Source organism: Symphalangus syndactylus, chromosome 22 (genome assembly GCF_028878055.3).
Source record: "Symphalangus syndactylus isolate Jambi chromosome 22, NHGRI_mSymSyn1-v2.1_pri, whole genome shotgun sequence".
Classification (NCBI taxonomy): domain Eukaryota; kingdom Metazoa; phylum Chordata; class Mammalia; order Primates; family Hylobatidae; genus Symphalangus; species Symphalangus syndactylus.
Window position 1 is genome coordinate 55103228 of NC_072444.2, and position 14382 is coordinate 55117609.

A 14382-nucleotide genomic window follows, 5' to 3' on the forward strand; every position below is an offset into this window, starting at 1 on the left:
CAAGCAAGATGCCAGGGAACTATAAGCTAAAAATACAAATTAGCATTTAAGTAAGTGCTTAGGTCAGGACTCTTAATAGAACTTCCCTCAATGATAGAAATGTTCAGTGTGTGCTGACCAATATCGTAGCCATAGCCATAGGCGACTAGAATACTTGGGACATGGCTAGTACAACTGACAGACTGAATACATAATTTTATTTAATGTGAATGTAAATGTGAATGGCCACATGTGACTAGTGGTGATGTGTTGAACAGCACAAGCTTAGACATGGGGTATGAGCATTTTTAAGATTAGGACGGAAAGATCAGGCATTAGGCTGCCCTGATGCACTGCTCTGAAAATATTAGTGCTACTTTAACATCCTTGGTCCTGCATCATGAACCCAGTTGGGATAAGAGAGAAACAATTAAGAATGTAATAAGCACAGGAGGTGGTGAGCTCAGCAGCTAAATACCAACTGTCTTTCCTTTCTCACATGCTACTGACAAGCTTCCAGATTTTTCTTGAGAAAAGCATTTCCTTGCTTGACAGAGAAATCCCCAATACTTGCCCCCATTTTATTGTTAGTTTTTTTTCTCAGTGTAGTACTAGGAACAATAAAAAAGTAGGAGATACACATTAAGCGTTATTGTTAATTATATTTTCTAAATATAACAACAACTGATATAATAATAATAAAATTCAGGACCTTAACCCATATCAATACTTAGATTTTCCAGAGAATAAAAATCTTCCCTGCTGATGAGCTGAAAATTTGTAAAAATTTGTAATCAATATTTGATAGTATTTTATCATTGGTAATTATTTGTAATTCTTAGGTATACATTTTTTGTACCTTAGGTATTATATTCTTTAGTATATAATTTGGGCAAATTGAAAATGTTTTTCAGTATAAAGTTATTAGTGAATTCCAATTATTTCCAAAGTCTCTTAACATATTTAAATTGTAAGAAGTAGGTAGTAATTTAAATGCTAGTAAAATGTAATGACTTACCAAATTTAATTTAAATGTCTAATTTTAATATCATCACTGATATAAAGTGTGAATGTATATAAATACATATATGTATGTAATATTATTATTATTATTATTATTGAGATGTGTCTCGCTCTGTCACCCAGGCTGGAGTGCAATGGTGCTATCTTGGCTCACTGCAACCTCTGCCTCCCGGGTTCAAGCAATTCTCCTGCCTCAGCCTCCCAAGTAGCTGGGATTGCAGGTGCACGCCACCACACCTGGCTAATTTTTGTATTTTTAGTAGAGACGGGGTTTCACCATGTTGGTCAGGCTGCTCTCGAACTCTTGACCTCGTGATCTGCCAACCTCAGCCTCCCAAAGTGCTGGGATTACAGGTGTGAGCCACTGCCCCTGGCCTGTATGTATTATATGTAGATATAAGAGGGCTTCTTCATAGGATTGTGTGATTTGTTCTCTACAAAAAACAACTCAGCTTAGAGAATAAGAGGTGGCTGAATGCCAATCTATACTCTGGCTATATTCTTGCACAGGGCTGTATTCTACCAGAATACAGTAAGCCACTGAGCCTTTGCTAAGCAGTTCGCCTATGGACATAAGTGCCCAGAAGGAACAACTTTTTATAAAGTGTCTATGTACCTTTTAAAGATGTCTTCCTTGACAGAAAAAAGTCAAGACTAGTGCAATGAAAAGTTGTGCAAGGAAAACAGACCTGAATACCATGAAACAATGGAATGCATGTGCATTAGGCACACAACAGTAGTGACATTTAATTATTGGTTTTCATTTGATCTTATTATACATTGCTGAAGAATATAGGCATCAAGAATAAGAAGTCATTTTTTAAATATGAAATATATACCCTTGGCTCAAGAATTTTAAAAAATACCGAGGACAAAAAGAAATTTAAAACATTGCATTTTTTTCATTATTTTAAAATAACTTAAATAATGTAATTGGATTGTTTGTAATTCAAAGGATAAATGCTTGAGGGGATGGATACTCCATTTTCCATGATGTGTTTATTTCACATTGCATGCTTGTATCAAAATATCTCATATACCCCCCAAATATATATACCTAGTATGTATCCACAAAAATTGTAAAAAAGATAAAATAAAATGTAAAAATTTCTCTTCTCAAAACAATTCTACATGCAAGAAAAGTGAAGTGCCAAAATTTAATTTATTTGCCCAAATATAGTGAGAACACATTGGAGCCAGGACCTAAGCTAGAATTTCTTGACTTCTAGATATATTCCATACATCATTCTATGTTCATATATCTTTGGGAGTCCCTTAATTGAATAACAGTTTGAGGAAGGCCATACCAGAATTCTTGACTACAAGTAACAATATTGGATTTTATCTAATTAAACCTAAAAGGAATGTATTAAAAAAGATATGGGTGTACCAATTTACATTCCTACCAACAGTGTACAAGGGTTTCCTTTTCTCCACATCCTTGCCAACACTTATCTTTTCTCCTTCTCATAATGACCAAGCTAACAGGTATGAGGTGATATTTCAGTGTGGTTTTGATTTGCATTTTCCTGATAATCAGTACATTTTAGCTCCTTTTCATATACCCGTTTGCTATTTGTATGTTTATTTTGAGAAATGTGAATTGGTATGGCCATTATAGAAAACAACACAGAAGTTGCTAAAAAAAATAAAAATAAAAATAGAGCTATCTTATGATACAACAACCTCAATTCTTGGTACATTTTTATAAAATCAGGGTCCTTAAGAGATCTATGCACTCCTGCGTTCATTTCAGCATTATTCACTAAGTAGCCACAATGTGGGAACAACTAAAATGTCTCTTGATGGATGAATGGATAAAGAAGTTGTGATTTATAAATGTAACAAAATGTTAATTTTTTAAAAAAGAAGAATATAATTTGTAACAAAATGGATAAACCTGAAGGTCATTATGTAAAATGAAGTAAAATATTTTACATTATGTAAAATGAAGTAAAATAAACCAAACACACAAAGAAAACTACTCTAGGATCTCACTTATATGTGGAGACTAAAATTGTCAAACACATAGAAGCAGAAAGTGAATGGTGGTTGCCAAGGAGCTGAGGGGAGGGGGAAATGAGAAGCTCTCAGTCAGAGGGCATAAAGTTTTAATTATGTGAGATGAACAAGTTCTGGAGACCTAATGTACAACGCTATGACTATAGTTGACACTGTTTTATAGACATGAAACTTACTGAGAGGATAGATCTTAACTATTCTTACCACACAAAAATAGGTGATAGTAATGATAGTAGGTGATAGAAGTTAATAAGCTTAATTGTGGTAATTAAGTATTTCATAATGTCTGTCAAATCATTAACTTGCACATCTTAAATATATGAAATTTTAATTGTCAATTATAGCACAATAAAACTGAAGGCAAAAAATGAAAGGTGTGGGCAGCTGATAAATTTATTGGGAGAACTAAAAAACCCAGATCAGGGCTAAGTTTCTAGGAATGTTGGCTGAAATCACACCATGAAACTGGCTGTTGAAACAATAACTTCTACTCCATAGAGGCTTTATAGAAAATGTCTACCTGCTTCAGGACTATAAAAGCCACTTCTCTGCTAGGAACTTGACTCACAACAACTGATGCCAACGAAAACGAAATATTCTGTGACCATTCACCTAACAAAACTTAGAAGAACTGCAGAGAGCCTGCTTTTTCTGACTAATCAATTCCAAATCAAGTTCAAATCATTGGTAGTCTAGGTGACCGGCCTGTATCCTAACTAGTTGATTTCCACGTTGAGAACTTAGAAATACAGGAACTATAGAAAGGCTAGTCAAAGATGATGGGAAATCAATTTAATGATGTGCAAAACCAAATTAAAATATATTTCAGGCTGGTCGCGGTGGCTCACGCCTGTAATCCCAGTGCTTTGGGAGGCCGAGGCGGGTGGATCACAAGGTCAGGAGTTCAAGATCAGCCTGGCCAAGATGGTGAAACCTGGTCCCTACTAAAAATACAAAAAATTATCTGGGCGGGGTGGTGGGCACCGGTAATCCCAGCTACTCGGGAGGCTGAGGCAGAGAATTGCTTGAACCTGGGAGGTAGAGGTTGCAGTGACCCAAGATCATGCCACTGCACTCCAGCCTGGGTGACAGAGAAAGAAAATTAGGGCCTATATGAATTTTTAACTGGTTGCATATTTATTTCTGATAATGGTTATTCTTGATTTTCTCATGATGACACAGTAAGTTTTTAAGAATTATCCCAGAACTCATGTTGATCCAATAATTAATCAAGAAATTGGTCTCTAAATGTGGCACAAAAAGTATATTTGTATTTTTAAGTTACACTTTGTTATTTCCAAATATAAAGACCCTCAGGATTAGAACAAAGCAAAACAGAATAAACAAAATATACACATCCGTGCAATGCAATTAATAAAAAATTAGCAAAAAAAAAAAAAAAAAAAAGACAGAGAAAAACGAAAGGAAAGAATGAGACAAGAATTATAATGGGGTCTAAGATAAGATGATAATTTTAATGGGCTATTGGATTTTAAGTAGATTAAAGAGTTGTTTTATAAGGAATTTGTATTATATGAAATAAGCAATCTGAATTTCTGTTCCAAGTGCTCTATTTTCAGGGGAGAAATCTCTATCCCCTGGAGATATTTATATAATTAAGTTTTGGACGCCAAAACAACTTTGTAACTTACTTAGCCTAAACTCCTTATTTTATGTCCAGATATTTGATTTATTACTGCATTTTACAATGACTGTAGGAATGGTCATAGTAATCTGAAAAGTGAAACGACCCTCTCTGAGAATGTTCACCTTGATTATGCTAAACATTGAGCAGGTGAAAGAGAGAGGGGGGAAAAAAAGGAGCAACAATTACCATAGTTGGAGTTTGTGTCAAGAGATCTGTAATGTAGCTGTAAACGTAAACAGACATCTCATCCCGTAAAGGGAGGGATTTTAACTAAATAATCCTAAGTAGTTTCCAGTTACAAATTGAAAATAACACATGAAAAATGCTGAGCCTGTTGACTGTGACACAGTAGCCCTTCAATAAATTTAAGCTATTATAAAATCCTAGTACAAACTATTTTTTATTTACCCCATGCCATGGATTTATTTCCTTAGATGACATAATGATTAATCCATTTGTGGCTTGTTTATGAGTACAAAGTGGTAAAACTAGAAGTGATGGCATACAGAAAAAAAGATAAATTTTAAAAATGACTCATTGCTTTTAGCACTTAGGATATGGTTAATTAACAAAAAGTCAAAACCGAAAGAAACTTGCCTGGGGCTTACAGAACTGACAAATGAAAACTGATCATTTTTTCCTTGCAATAGTTACTGACTAAACTCCTTATGCTAAGCAAAGATTAAAAAGTCTTTGGAAATTTCTCAGTATATTAGACATACAAAAACCTACCTTATTATTATAAGCTTTAAGGCCATCATTTTACACCTATGGACATCCTATGAAAGCACTGACAATATCAAATTCATAGTCATTTGGAAAAGAGTAGCTAAATTAAATCACTGATTTGTGGCTAAAGCAAAACAACAAATATATTTTATTTCTTTTCATATTTGAATGCAGCCTTAGAGACTCAGTTGAATTGTAGCTTTTTACAGATATATATTAAGGTTAACTCTATTTGGATCTTGATACCAACTGGAAATAGTTTCAATTCTTAAGTATTTTTTTTGGTCACTTTTAGTGTAAATAAAAGAAAATGCACATTGTGGGAGGTGAGATGAGAGGTTGGTAGGAAAATGGGGTTCCGCTAAAGGCTCACTATGTGTCTTAGTTCATTTGTGCTGCTATACCAGAATATCTGAGACTAGGTAATTTATAAAGAACAGAAATGTATTGACTTATGGTTATGGAGGCTGGGAAGTATGAGAGCATGGTGTCAGCATCTGATGCAGGCCTTCTTACTAAGTCATCTCCTGGCTTTAGGTTGAAGGGCAAGAGAGGACAAGAGTGAGAGAGGGAAGGAGGTTGAACTTATCGTTTTATCAGGAATCCGTTCTCATGATAACTAACCCACGCGATAATAATGGCATTAATCCTTCCATTCATGAGGGCTCTGCCTCTGAAAGTTCCCACTTCTCAACACTGGTGCTTTGGGGATTAAGTTTCCAACACATAAACTTTGGGGGCACATTCAAACCAGAGAACTATACAACCTGAAAAAATTTACTCTATGTAGCCCTTGAATTGATATAGTTTATTATAAAATGGGAGCCTGGACAAGCTTTCTTTCAGAATTAATATTCCCAGGACCCTTCATTTATTCTCACATAAGGGAGATTAGCAGTGATTTTGTTGTTGTTTTTCAGAGCTTTAGACTATCATGTATTGTAAAGAAAGAAATATTCAAATAAAAAGGCATTTTTATTTATTTAAGTCAATAGAAAGCTGCCTTCTTCGGTTATCTTTAAGATTCAGTTCTCATAGGTCTAATAGATTTTTGTATCCAAGTTGAATGACAAGGTCATAGTTTCACAAACACCACATTTATTTGATTCAATCAGCATCAATTATTCCCTGGTGATTGATAACAACTAGTGCCTACCATTGGTAATAATTTATGAATGATGTTAACACTTTGATGAGTAAAATATAGCAAGCAAGAACTAATGTTTGCTGTCAAACTAAAATAAATATAAAAAGAGAGAGAGATTTTAAGACATCTAATTCATTCTCAAAACAAAACAAAACAAAACAAAACAAAAAACGGTTGTCAAATTGACCTGAACAAATAAGGGAGATTGGGGCAGAGAAAGAACAAGGAAATGGGCCAAACCTAAAAACGTTATTCAAGATAAATAAAAAGATACTGATGGGGTAGAAAGAAGTCTCTATTAAATGCATATCAATTAGTAATCAATTATGCTCATTTTATGCAGCTGCAGTTTCCTTTTTCAGATTGCTTGTCGCATTTACTAGACTTTAGGAATAGAGATAAATGACTGATATTTGGATATGTACTTCCAAACAGAACATAGCAATCCAGGACAGGTGAATTCTTTCCAAAAATAATAGCTTATACAAGACGTCTTGAAATAAAAATTAATACATTATTGTCACATTAAATATCACTAGTTTTACTGTCTTGGAATACTACAACAATTTAAATATGACATATAACATCTTAAATATTGAAAAAAGGGCAACATGTACCTATGCTCTGTGGAAGGTTCTTCCACACAGCTGTGGAAGAAGGTTCTCTTCAGACACATAGACAAATATTTATTTTTAAAAGTTTGTTTCCTATGTTGAAAGGCTTCAAGAGAATTTTTTTAATGCTTTTTATTTTTAGTAGCCATTAACATGTGAAGAACATAAGCAGATAGCATGTAATACAAATTAATCTATCATTTTTTATTTTTAAAATTGTATGATGATGCATCTTCCATGCATTTAGGTTGCTCAAAAACATTAAAATAAAACTTCTATGAGTTTTTTTTCTATACACACTCACATTATTAATTTAAATTATGAAGAAGCCCTTTTGGAATGGTGGTTGAGCACTAGAAGAAGAACATAACAGGATAAAGCAAGGCAAGTGGACTAGCTGGGAGAAAAGACAAGAGTAATGAAGATTTTAAAAGGAAGAAATCAACAAAAGCAAAGATACAGATTAAATAAGGTCTTAAGAGAAGAAATAGAAACAACCATATTTTCTGTGTTTCATAAATTAAAAGAAATGTACTTTTGTCGATTGCAGAGTCACATACTAAAATGAATATTGAACTTGATGTTTGACAGTGTAAGTTTTAAATGACTGATTTTAAAGTCTTGGGAAGTTTGTTTCACCATTATTATCACCACCTGTTAATTAGGTTCTCATGTAATTTTCTGAGAAAATTTACGGCTGCTATTCTTCTCACTTTGTCTACTTTTAGGTTTGTACAAACATTCAAATTTTTTAAAATAAGCAAATAAAAAGGGTTTATGTTAAATTTATGCCGTATACATAATTATTATTTAATGCCAATGGAAGCAAAAACTATGCATTTCTTAGGATGCGAAAATGTATAAACTATAATAAATCATGGTAGACATGATTATAATAGAAAAATGGTCATGATAAACTGTAAGAAAGAAGCACTTTTCAAATTTTATATAGAATGATTATTTCTATAAAATAAATAAGCACAAGCCTTCCAATATTGTAGTTGTGTTTATATCTATCTTATGTATGCTCTTCAGGAATATATGCCAAATATAATGGTGACTTTCTACTGCTGGTAACAAATTAACTGACTTTGAAACTTATTTCAGCTAATTTGAAACTTCTTCTTCATAACAGTCTACATTATCTGAATTTTTAATATGAATATCTCTAATCATAGCCAAGAGTTTTTTGCAATATTGAAATACAAACTTAATCACGAGTAAATCCCCAGATAGAACTTACAATTTTCCTTTCTCATACCGACAGATTGATCTTTCTCCTTTTTTATATAAAGTTAAAAAGGGGGGAAGAGAGGTTTGTACAAATCTTCAGAACTACATATAAAACATTAGTGATATTCTGAAACCTCCAGCTTTTTATCTCTCAGAATAAAAAAAAATTAGCACCAATTTGAGCCTAAGAAAAACTAACACAATGTATGAACAGTATTTTACAATCCATCTGTCTTAGTCTGAATTTTCTATTGTATTCTTCAGCTTTATTGATATATAATTGATACACATGAACTGCACATATTAAATATATACAATTTGATTAGTTTAAAACTATGCATATACCCATTATATCATCACCAAATTCAAGGTAATAAATATGTGTGTGTGTGTGTGTGTGTTTGTGTTTGTGTTTGGTTAAGAACATAACATGAGATGTATTCTCTTCTCATACTTTAAAGTGCACAATACTTTCTTATTAACATAGATACTATGTTACATATCAGATATTTATAACTTATTTATTATGCATAATAGAAACTTTATACCCATTGAAAAATAATTTTCCATTTTCTCCTCACACAGTCCCTGGCAACCATCATTCATTCTATTCTTATCTACTATGAGTTTGACTATTTCCCATGGTATTTAACACCCAATTGCCAAAGCTCCTTCTCATTCAGTCTTCCTCCTCAGCCTTCCCCTAAGAAATTATTTGTATTATTTAAGAGCTAATTCTTTATTCAATATAATATGATAATTCTTCAAAAATTAAAATCAATTCAGTAGGAATGTGTTGAGTGATTATAGGATTAATATCTTTTTATATTTATTATATTTATTAATTCTCCATCATTATTCTTTTAAATAAGTAATAAGAATTATAAATTTGAAGGAAACTTATGAAAGGAGGAAAAGGACAAGGGTGCGTATAATTTGATAACACGCCCCTATGTCTCCAAACCAATCAAATAATAGAGCTAACATTGAGTAGGAAACAGAAGATGGAGTTGATTAGATGTAAATAAACATAATTGACGAGCAAAGCATAATTTGTACCTTTTACAGATTCTAAATTTATATAAAATGATTTCATTTTTACACCATTTGATGCGAAAAGTTTTCTAAAGAACTTGTTATACTCTAAAAAAAAGTTTTATTTTGACACATGTGCACTAGGTATTCATGAGTGCTTTTAGACATACAGCATCCGAGGAATAATATTATTAGTATACTATGATTTTTTTCCCAAACTTTGTGTCCTAGACTCTTAATTGAAACTTTCAATTGTGCTTATTTGGCCAAATATCTATAATTAAATAAAGCCTAAAAAGTTATGTATTTGGGACATTATAAAAATTACCTGAAAACAAGATATACTTTGGTATAAAATAATCTTGAATTCCAGATTTCAACCCAACTTTATCTCCAGTTGAATGCATATATAACAATCAAAGGGTAAAGTTGCAAAGAAACATTAATTTTTTTCCAAGTATCCACTTAGAGGAATAATTTTTTAAAACATCCAAAAAGAGACAAGAGAAAATAGAAAATAACTGTAGAATTTTGGAAATTAGAAAAATCAGGCTGAATTTTATGAAGAACTCCAACCTAAAGGTCAATGCTGTGGGAACTGATATCGGGAGACAGCTTTCTCTATCCCTGATAGTTACTCTAATGAGCCTATCAGCTACTTCATCTGGTACATGCTAAAATTTATTGCACCTCCTTTGCCCTCTGTTATCTTAATGGTGACAGAGAGGTTACACATTGAGACTGAGAGATATTGACTGGTTTATAAACAATAAAGACCACTATTGGGCCTGTTCATGAGCAATAATATAAGAAATTCATTTAAAAATAGATGTAGGAAGAAGCAAGCTGTGTTCTCTTATCACAAGATTTCTTAAAGCATATTATTTAATGTCCACACTTTTTGTGACTGACAAAAGAGCCACCCCAAACCCTAAATAATAATTTATATACTGTTCTGTTTGCTTTGGCAGTCATACTGCCAATTCGGCATGCTTCTTGATCTTTCTGTTTTTGTATATTTTGCACTTCTCTTTTCAAAGATATTCCCTGAATAGTAATTAGGAAAAATCATTAAATTTTGTGCTTAGTTTTATTCAATACCTATATCTACTGACATTCCAGTATTTTAATAAGGGAATTATTAATAGGAAATGTTATTAATGGAATTTTAATAAGGTTTAATTCCTCCAAATTTTTAAAATGACAAAGGCAATTTGCTTTGATTTCTTGTTTGTACTATTATGTTGCCTTCACTTGTGTATACTTAGAATTTATTTTTTATATTTGTTTATGTTAAATAAAAGATTATAAACTGCTTGTGATCAACCTAACACTGCAGGGGATGGGGGAAGCAGGGTGGATGAAACTCATTCCTAGATTCAAGGAAACCAAAATCAAATTCAGTAGACTGATGTGTAAATATTTCTGATATAATTAGATACAATATAAAAAGAACATTGTAGGGCTTTATGAATTTTAAAATTTTTATTCTTAATAAAAGAGTTCTTAGGAAAGTCAATTTGGTATTTGAACTGAGTAAAATAGTCTTATTAACAGGCTGACCTTGGATAAATCATTTAATCTCTTTAAGCTATAACATTCACAACAATAAAACATGGATAACAAAAAGTAGGTTTGCTGTAAGAATTAAATAAAATAATCAGTTAAGATATCCTCTACAGGGATTGGCCAAAATAACTAATAAAAGAGAGCTATAATCCCCAACATTCTCCACTTCTTTCCCATGACATTATCATTCCTTTTATTGTCACATCATCATCAACTTGCCTTCTAGGGAATAGGACCCACTAGCTGGAAAAAGGGGAATGGAATCATTTAGAAAAGACAAGAAATATAAGTAAAGAACATACACATTGTGTTTCTGGAAAATTATGAGAAGTTAATTGTGGATAGAATTTAGTATATATTGGGAAAACTGTGGCCAGAAATGAGGCTGCAAATGAAGAGTAAGAAAAACTTTTAGGAGCGTTTAATAAAGTACAAAGGAATTAGGATTTCATTTAGACAACGGAGATTCTCTAAGACATTTTTAATGTAGATGGCAGATTTGTTGTTTTAAAAGTGAACTACTGGTACTACTGAGAATGGATTGAAATTGGGTAAAATATAAAATGTTAGAGTTAGATATTTCTTCTGTGCAGTCATCATGTATTTCTCTAAGAATTTTTTTATTCTTCTTTAACTTGTATTAAACAAATTTTAATTTATGTTTTGTCTATTTGTCTGATTTTACATTCTTTGCCCTCATATCACCTGCTTTATTTTTCCTAAATTGTCTTCTCATTTTACCACCTCTCATACTTTGTCTTTACAATTACCTGTCACAATATTTTAAATTTTGTATATCCACCTGTAATTAACTGATGATCTCAATTATTCATTGAATGAATGTTTTCTGTGTGTGAAGTATAAACCAGACTCCATCATCATTTGTGCTTTCCCCGTGTCTCTGTAAAATATAATTAGAACACTTATTTTGAGAATTCATTTGTAAACAATTTCGCCAATGTTTTCCTTCTTTGAAATTGCCATAATGAATTGTGATGGTTAGTTTTACATGTCAGCTTGACTGGGCCACAGGGTGGTGTCCAGTCACGTGGTTAAACATTATGTCTGAGTGCATATTTCAGGGTGTATCTGAATGAGACTAGCATTTGAATCAACAGACTGAGTAATGCAGACAGCCCTCCCCAGTGTGAGTGGGCCTCATCCAATCCACGGAGGCTTCAATCAAATGAAATGCAGAATAAGAGAGGATTCGCTCTCTCTGCCTAACTGTTCTCAAAATGGTACATTAGTCTTCTCCTGCTGTCATACTTGCACTCAGTCTATCAACTTAAATCACTGTCTTTCCTGGTTCTCAGGACTTTAGACTCACACTGGAACTATACCATCGGCTCTCCTGAGTCTCCAGCTTGCCATCTATGGATCCTGAAATTTCTCTGCCTGTATAACTTCATATGCTAATTCCTATATCTATCTACATTTTATATATATAATATATAAAGGAATTAGAGAATATATATATTAAAGGAATACACACACACACACACACACACACACACATATATATCCTATTGGTTTTGTTTCTCTGGAGAATCCAGAATAATACATGAAGAAATAAGCAGTATCTGTTTCCAGCTAGTGACTGCCTACTATACACAAGACACTGTGCTATACACTTCATTTACCAAATAATTCATAATTTCCTAGTTCTCACTTCTCTCATCTGTAAAATGGGTGCAATCATTGTACGTAAACCAAAAACTTATTGGTATAATTAAATGAATTGATTTCTATAAATTACTTGAAACAATGTCTGGCATATATCATGTATCCAATTATTCCAGCTATTTTTAAATTTTTGTTAATCACCTCTATATTATATCTGAGAAAAACAGTCTTTAAAGATAAAATTTAATTTGTCCAACATCACAGATAAGGTCAATTATAGAGTCTGAATTTGAATTCTCATATATCTGAATCATAAGGCATTCTTTTAACCTACAGATGTCATTGAACCGATGCGTTTCAGAGAAACTTTGCAAAATGAATCATTATATTTTATAGTTAACAGAACACTAAATTTCAATTCAGTTGAGTGTGGCAACTTGAAGAATTAAGCTTGTCACTGTTGGTAAAAAGAATAAAAATCTGCAAAACTTACAAAGGCTGTCCAACCATGGAAACTATCTGCTTATTCTCTTTATAATAACATTTCAGTATAAATGGAAGCGAGAGAATATATGTAAAAAAGCACCATCTTTTTCTTTTCCAGTCCCCATATGGTATGATCAAAGCTGACAGGGCAGACATTCCTGTCTGTACCCTGACTGACAGTATTGTATTACTCCATGGATCATCCTCCTCCTGCTCATTCTTTTTATCTTGGTATATGTGGGAAACCATTCAGCGTCTAGCCATTCCTAATGATTAGTCATCTCCTCTCTTTCCAATTCTTTTACTTGAAAATGAAAATTGCTTTCCTTCTTCTAATTGCTTAATAAAAATTAATTAACTTTCTACTTGGGCAAACCATTTTAGAAGATAATTCAGTGCCGGGAAAGGAGGATAACACAAGGATAAAAGGTTCAAGTTATTTTCTCAGAAAGCTTATAACGTGACACCTACTTTTCATTTTCAGGTTCATTAATTTTCCTCCAATTTACCAACTAGAAAAACTAATTTAGAAGTCTATTCGTATTATACAAACAGAGTTGAACAAATCTATTTTATTTTGTGTGTCTGTTCTCTCGCTTTTAATTAATTTGCAGGTTTCATTCATTCCTTCTTTCAAAAAAATAGTTTTGGACTAGTTACTACTAGGTGGTGGGAGACATAGAGATAGCAAGACTCAGACCCTTCTCTCAAGTTTCTGATCATCTATAACGGAGAAAAAGATAAGCATGCTTTGTTATACCATGTAAATTTGCTAGAGGGTGACACAGCATAAGGTATGGTGGCATGGGGCTCTCTGTCAGGGAATTTAGGGAAGACTTGAAGAAGAGAGATCACTTGAAGTGAGTCTTGAGAAATGTGGAGAAATTCTGTTTCTCACTCTTTCTTTCTTTCTTTCTCTTCCTTTCATTGGACATTTCTTTCCTGTCATTTCTTCTCTGTGCCTCTTCTTTTCATCCCTCCCCACTCCTTTTCCGCTCCCTCACCTCCTCTTTCCCCTTCAATGCTACTGGAAGACAAAGACCATGGGAAAAAATGCATGGGCACCTCAGGGAGCAGGGAGTGTGTTGAATATGGCTACACTAGGAAATACTCATGGAGGCTAGATGAGTCTGGGAGACCAAGTAGAGACCATATGTGAAAGGACCTGTGTGTCATCCTAAGAAGAGAAATAATCTGTAAACAATAACACTCTTTCTTAGCAGGTGGATTATATGACAAAATATATGAAATAGAACAATTACTCTGGCAGT

The 14382-nt window shown here is 32.9% G+C and overlaps 1 protein-coding gene across 5 annotated transcripts in view; it reads right to left on the reverse strand.

Annotated features, from left to right (window-relative positions):
- Nucleotides 1–14382, reverse strand: part of DPP10 (dipeptidyl peptidase like 10) — a 1432672-nt gene that overhangs the window by 187488 nt on the left and 1230802 nt on the right. The window lies entirely within an intron of this gene.